General features: G+C 46.8%; 1 non-coding gene across 1 annotated transcript; it reads right to left on the bottom strand.

Annotated features, from left to right (window-relative positions):
- Positions 1 to 3,581: 3,581 nt before the first annotated feature.
- Positions 3,582 to 3,654, bottom strand: TRNAE-UUC (transfer RNA glutamic acid (anticodon UUC)). Its single transcript has one exon. It is a non-coding gene; the product is annotated as a tRNA-Glu (tRNA).
- Between the last annotated feature and the right edge of the window lie 2,328 nt (positions 3,655 to 5,982).

Below are 5,982 nucleotides of genomic sequence, written 5' to 3'. Positions count from 1 at the left end.
CCGCCTGCCTCCTTCTTATAAGGACCCTGTGATTTCGTGGGGCCCATCCAAAGAATCCAGGATCATGTCCGCATCTCAAGGTCCTTGATTTAGTGACATCTGCAGCATCTCTTTTGCCACAAATGTCACCATATTCACAGGTTCTCAGGATTAAGGCATGGTCATTTTTAGGGAGCACTATTCTGCTGACCACAGGGATTAAAAGTATGGACCCTATAGGGACTTCCCTGGTGGTCCAGATGTTGAAACTTCTCCTTCCAATGCAGGGGGTGCAGGTTCGATCCCTGGTCAGGGAGCTAAGATCCCACATGCCTCAGGGCCAAAAAACCAAAACATAAAACAGAAGCAATATTATAACAAATTCAATACAGACTTCAAAAATGGTCCACATCAAAAGAAAAAATCTTAAAAAAAAAAAAAGGACCCTATAGAGTTGAAGTCCTATTTCTCTAGGACAACTAAACAGCCACATGAATACATAAAAATAACCTTGACCCCTACCTTATATCATACACACACACAGAAAGAAATCTTAAATTTAATCACATAACTAAATGTAAAAATTAAACTGCAAAGCTTTTTTTATTATTTAAAAAAATTTTTTGGCCGAGCCACATGGCTAGTGGAATTTTAGTTCCCTGCCCAGGGATCGAACCCGGGCCCTTGGCAGTGAGAGTGCGGAGTCCTAACCACTGGACCGCCAGGGAATTCCACTACAAAGCTTTTTGAAGAAAATATAGGAGAAGTTTTTTCTGCAACTGCGGGATATCTTGGAACACAAAAATCAAAAGCCGTGTAAAAGCTGGGCGATCTTGAGCAAGCAATTTGATTTCTCCAGAACTTAGTTTACTCATCTGTAAAATGGGAGTCCTAACACTGTTTGATTTATAAACAGAGCAGCTGTGAAGATTGTGAAGATGACATACAGCATATGCGCACGTAAAGAGCACTCAGTAAATATTACCAATGAGTGCTATAAGAGGGAGGTGCTTTGGGAGCTCAGAGTAGACTACATCCAGCATGAGGAAGGTAGTCAGGGAGGGCTACCTGGAGGAAGAGGACTACTTTAGACAGATTGGGGACAGGTCTCTTCCAGCAGAAGTGACTGCCTGGACAAAGGTCTGGAGGTAATAAGCGATGAATAGTGCCAGCTAGCTAAGGCAGAGAGGGCAAAGTGGGTGGTGACAAAAGATGAGGCTTCTTAGACCCTCAGGAGTCTCCTGATGTTGAATGCCAGAAAGAGTAGTCTGATAGCACTTTACTCTCAGGGAAAGGGGTGGCGGCTCTCTGCCATCGTCTGGCTGTGTGATTTGGGGTTAGTCTGTTATCTTCATTTGAGAATATAAGGGATATGATCCTTTATTTCACAGTACTAAACTTTAATTTTCAATATTTCAAACATTTAGAATAGATGAAAAGGGTAGCACAATGGACACAGTACGTTCTTCTATTAGTTAGCTTACTGCTGCCTAACAAATTACCTCAAAATTTAGTTGCTTGAAACAACAAACCTTTGGGACTTCCCTGGCAGTCCAGTGGTTAAGACTCTGCGCTTCCAACACAGGGGGCGCGGGTTCGATCCCTGGTTGGGGAACTAAGATCCCACATGCCATGCTGTGCAGCCAAAACAAACAAACAAACAAACATTTATTATATCATGCAGATTCAGAGGGTCTGGGGGGTTCTGGCTCAGGGTCTTCTATGAGACTGCAGTCAAGATATCAGCCAAGGCTACATCATCTGAAAGCTCAACGGGGGCTGGAGGAGCCACTTCCGTGTCAGTTCCCTCCCATGGCTATGGGATGCAGGCCTCAGCTCCTCATAGCATGGACCTCTTCACATCACTGCTTGGGCATCCTCACCACATGGCAGCTGGCTTCCCCCAGACTGAGTCATTCAAATGCAAGGGCAAGGAGGAAGACGCAGTGTCTTTTATGATCTAGTCTAGAAGCTGCACGCTATCACTTCCGCCCAATTCCATTTGTTAAAAGTGAGTCACCTGGGGACGCACGACCTTTGACCCGCCGGCGGCGCCCCTGGCCCCCGCGGTTGCCTCGACTGAGGCCGGCGCGGTGGAGCCGCAGAAGCTGCGGGTGCGGAGGAGCTGTGCAGCCAACCCCGCGAGCCGGGAGCATGAGGACCTGGTGTCTGTGTCAGATTTGCACCTGCGGCTGAATATTTGGAAAAATATCCTATGTATGACAATGTTCTTCCACCTCAGAGTCTGAAGCCCAAGCAAGAATTTCGAGCATATCGTGGTAAAATGGAAGGAATAACAACATTTAAGTCGGATTATCGTCCTTATGAAAGAGTCAAACAGCCTCGCCATGCACCAGAAGAATATAAACCAAAGCAGGGGGAGATTGATCTTGGTATTACCTACAAACGGGATCTTAATTCTTATAAAGTGCAGCGTGTGGCAATAGCTCGGCCTTTGGAGAGACAAGTTAAAAAAGGGAAGTTGGATACTGTCCCAACCTATAAAGGTAACTTGCCATTTCAAAAATTAAAGAGCTAAAAAACAAAAACTTACTTCCAGCTTTGAGATCTAACATCAAATCATGATTTTGGTGCATTGCCAAACTTAAGTCTCCGTGGCTTAGGAAAAAACTTTTTTCTCTGTTGTCCAAATAGTATTGTATAGTGAGAAAAAAAAAAGAGTATTTGCTTGATGGAGAGTTAAGAGACCTGGATTCCTGTCCAAATTCAGCCACTTAATTAGTTTTCTCTATCTCAAACCATGAAAACAAAGGATACCACTGAACAAGCATTCTGTCATATTTGTCACATTATGCTACATTTAGTCCGCACTGTTCCTTTCCTTCCATCCCAGAATGAGCTGAAACTTTACTGAGCATACTGGAGCCTTTGAGAAAGTCAAATAAAGAGCAACCCTCTTTGCCATTCACACACACACACACACACACACACACACACACACACAAAAGTGAGTCACCAAGTCCAGGCCACATTCAAGGGGAGGGGAATTAGGCTCCACCCTTGGAAAGTAGGAGCATCAAAGACTTTATGGACATATTTTAAAAGCACCACAACCTTACACCTATATTCAACAATTTTTAACATTTTTCCATATGTGCTTTATATATGTGTGTGAATATATACGATTTGTTTTAAACATTTGAAAGTTTCATACATCCATCATGACCCTTCACCCCTAAATACTTCAGCATTTCCTAAGAATAGGGACATTTTATTACATAAGTGCGATACTTTATCACAGCAAAGAAAATTCATACTTATGCCAAGATATTATTTAATATTCAGTCCATTTCTAATTTTCTTCATTGTTCTAAGAAGTTTTTGCAGCTTTTTTTTTAAACAGGGATCAAATCAAGGTTCTTGCACTACAAGTAAAGATTATATTCTTCTAATTCCTTTTAATTAGAATCTTGTTTATTTTTCACAACGTTGATGTTCTAGAGCAAACAGGTCAGTCGGCTTGGAGAATGTCTCACAGTCTGGATTTGTCTATCTCCTCATGAGGCTGTTTTTGTTTGTTTGTTTGTTTGTTTTGTTTTTTTGGCGGGACGGGGCATGCCACTCGGCTTGTGGGATCTTATTTCCCCGACCAGGGATTGAACCCGGGCCCTCAGCATTGAAAGTGCCAAGTCCTAACCACTGGACCACCAGGGAATTCCCTTGTGAGGCTGTTTTATTCTTTGTCTATCCCTTGTAATTCCCATAAATTAGACCTAGAGGCTTAATTCAATTGTCTTTTTTTTTTGGCTATGTTGGGTCTTCGTTGCTGCGCGTGGGCTTTCTCTAGTTGCGGGGAGCAGGGGCTACTTATCCTTGCAGTGTGCGGGCTTCTCTTTGCGGTGGTTTCTCTTGTTGTAGACCATGGGCTCTAGGTGTGCTGGCTTTAGTAGTTGCGGCCCGTGGGCTCAGCAGTTGTGGCTCATGGGCTCTAGAGCAGAGGCTCAGTAGTTGTGGTGCACAGGCTTAGTTGCTCCGTGGCACGTGGGATCTTCCCGGAAAACGGCTCGAACCTGTGTCCCCTGCATTGGAAGGCAGATTCTTAACCACTGCGCCACCATGGAAGTCCCTCAACTGTCTTATAGTTTATTTTGTTTTATTTGTTTGTTTTTTCTATTAGTGGAAACTAATGCGGAACGTCCCCGCCTAGGAATCAAACCCATGCCCCTGCATTGAAAGCGTGGAGTCTTAACCACTGGACTACCAGGGAAGTCCTTATTTTATTTTTAAACTTTTCTTGGCTGCACTGCGAGGCATATGGGATCTTAGTTCCCAGACCAGGGGTAGAACACACACCCGCTGCAGTGGAAGCACGGAGTCTTAATTATTGGACTGCCAAGGAAGTCCCATTTGTCTTGTATTTTAAAATACTATTTTCTATCATAAAAGTCATAGAACCCCATTAAAGAAAACTTGGAAACTAGGGGGGAAAAAGGAGAAAAATCCTCTGTAATCCCCCCAACCTAAATAACCAGTGTTAGAGTTTTGCCCCTATTCCCTGCCTTGTTTTTCCACAGCATGCTTTCTACCTACTGTAAACCAGTGAGCAGTGTCTCATCTACTGCAGTTTTACTCGGTGCGCTAGTGTGGTGGGCAGCCTTCAACCTGGACCCCAGTGATCTCTGCCTCCCGGCATTCACATTATTTTTTAAATTTTTATTTACTTATATTTGGCTGCATTGGGTCTTCGTTGCTGCACATAGGCTTTCTCTAGTTGCAGAGATTAGGAGCTACTCTTCGTTGCGGTGCCCGGGCTTCTCATTGTGGTGGCTTCTCTTGTTGCAGAGCATGGGCTCTAGGTGCACGGGCTTCAGTAGTTGTGGTGCATGGGCTTAGTTGCTCGGCGGCATGTGGGATCTTCCCAGAACAGGGATCGAACCTGTGTCTCTGCATTGGCAGGCGGATTCTTTTTTTTTCTTTTAATTTATTTATTGGCTGCATTGGGTCTTTGTTGCTGTGCGCGGGCTTTCTCTAGCTGCGGCAAGCGAGGGCTACTCTTTGTTGCGGTGTGCGGCCTTCTCACTGCGGTGGCTTCTCTTTGTTGCGGAGCACAGGCTCTAGGCACGCAGGCTGCAGTAGTTGTGGCACGCGGGCTCAGTAGTTGTGCCTCATGGGCTCTAGAGCGCAGGGTCAGTAGTTGTGGCACACGGGCTTAGTTGCTCCACGGCATGTAGGATCTTCCCAGACCAGGGCTGGAACCCGTGTCCCCTGCATTGGCAGGCGGATTCTTAACCACTGCGCCGCCAGGGAAGTCCAGCAGGTGCTATTCTTATCCCCATTTCATAGATAGGAAACTGAAATTCAGGAAGGTTAAAGTTTGGGCGGCACCAGATTCTTCCATTCTTCCTTAAACTTCGTCAATGCTCTGAGGATAATCTCCCGTTCTCCTTAATTTAAACCCCTTGGGGTCCGCCATCGTGGGTCCCCAAGCCCCAGCTCTGTGCATCCTCTTCATTCTCTCCCACACTGTATGCGTGGGGGACTACTAGGGCGGACCACTGCATTGGCTTGTGGGGACCCTGAATGCCCCCACACTGAGTTGGGACTTTATCACGTAACCGCCGGGGAGCCAGGGATGGTTCTTGAGGAGGGAAACGGACAAGGCCAGCGCTTTCTCCGTGGGGTAGGTCTGTCCCTCCCTCTCCTGTCACTCACTCCTTGGGGAACGCGGTGGAAGGCGCCCAAGCACAGCCTCCCGCTGGAAGCGCCCTCGTTGCCCCTGGCAACAGAGTCCAGGAGAACCACGGAGACGCGGCCCGACAGTGCAGAGCGCTCACTCCGGGCCAGCAAGGATCGGAGATCTCGAAAGCGGAGCCTGACCGATTGTCACGTGGGCTGCCCTCGGGAAGGCGGGACTTCCGGCGGCCCAGTATTTTCTTTCCGGTTGTTGGCTCCTACCGGCCCCTCCCTTACTGGCCCCTGCGCCCCCCTCCCCCCGCGGCCCCCCGCCGCCGGGCCCGCCGCCACCATGAAGAAATTCTTCCA

The sequence above is a fragment of the Lipotes vexillifer genome, unplaced genomic scaffold (assembly GCF_000442215.2).
Source record: "Lipotes vexillifer unplaced genomic scaffold, Lipotes_vexillifer_v1.1 scaffold1011, whole genome shotgun sequence".
Taxonomy (NCBI): Eukaryota; Metazoa; Chordata; class Mammalia; order Artiodactyla; family Lipotidae; genus Lipotes; species Lipotes vexillifer.
The sequence above is the reverse complement of the archived record's forward strand: the minus strand, read 5'-3'. Positions and strand labels throughout refer to the sequence as shown.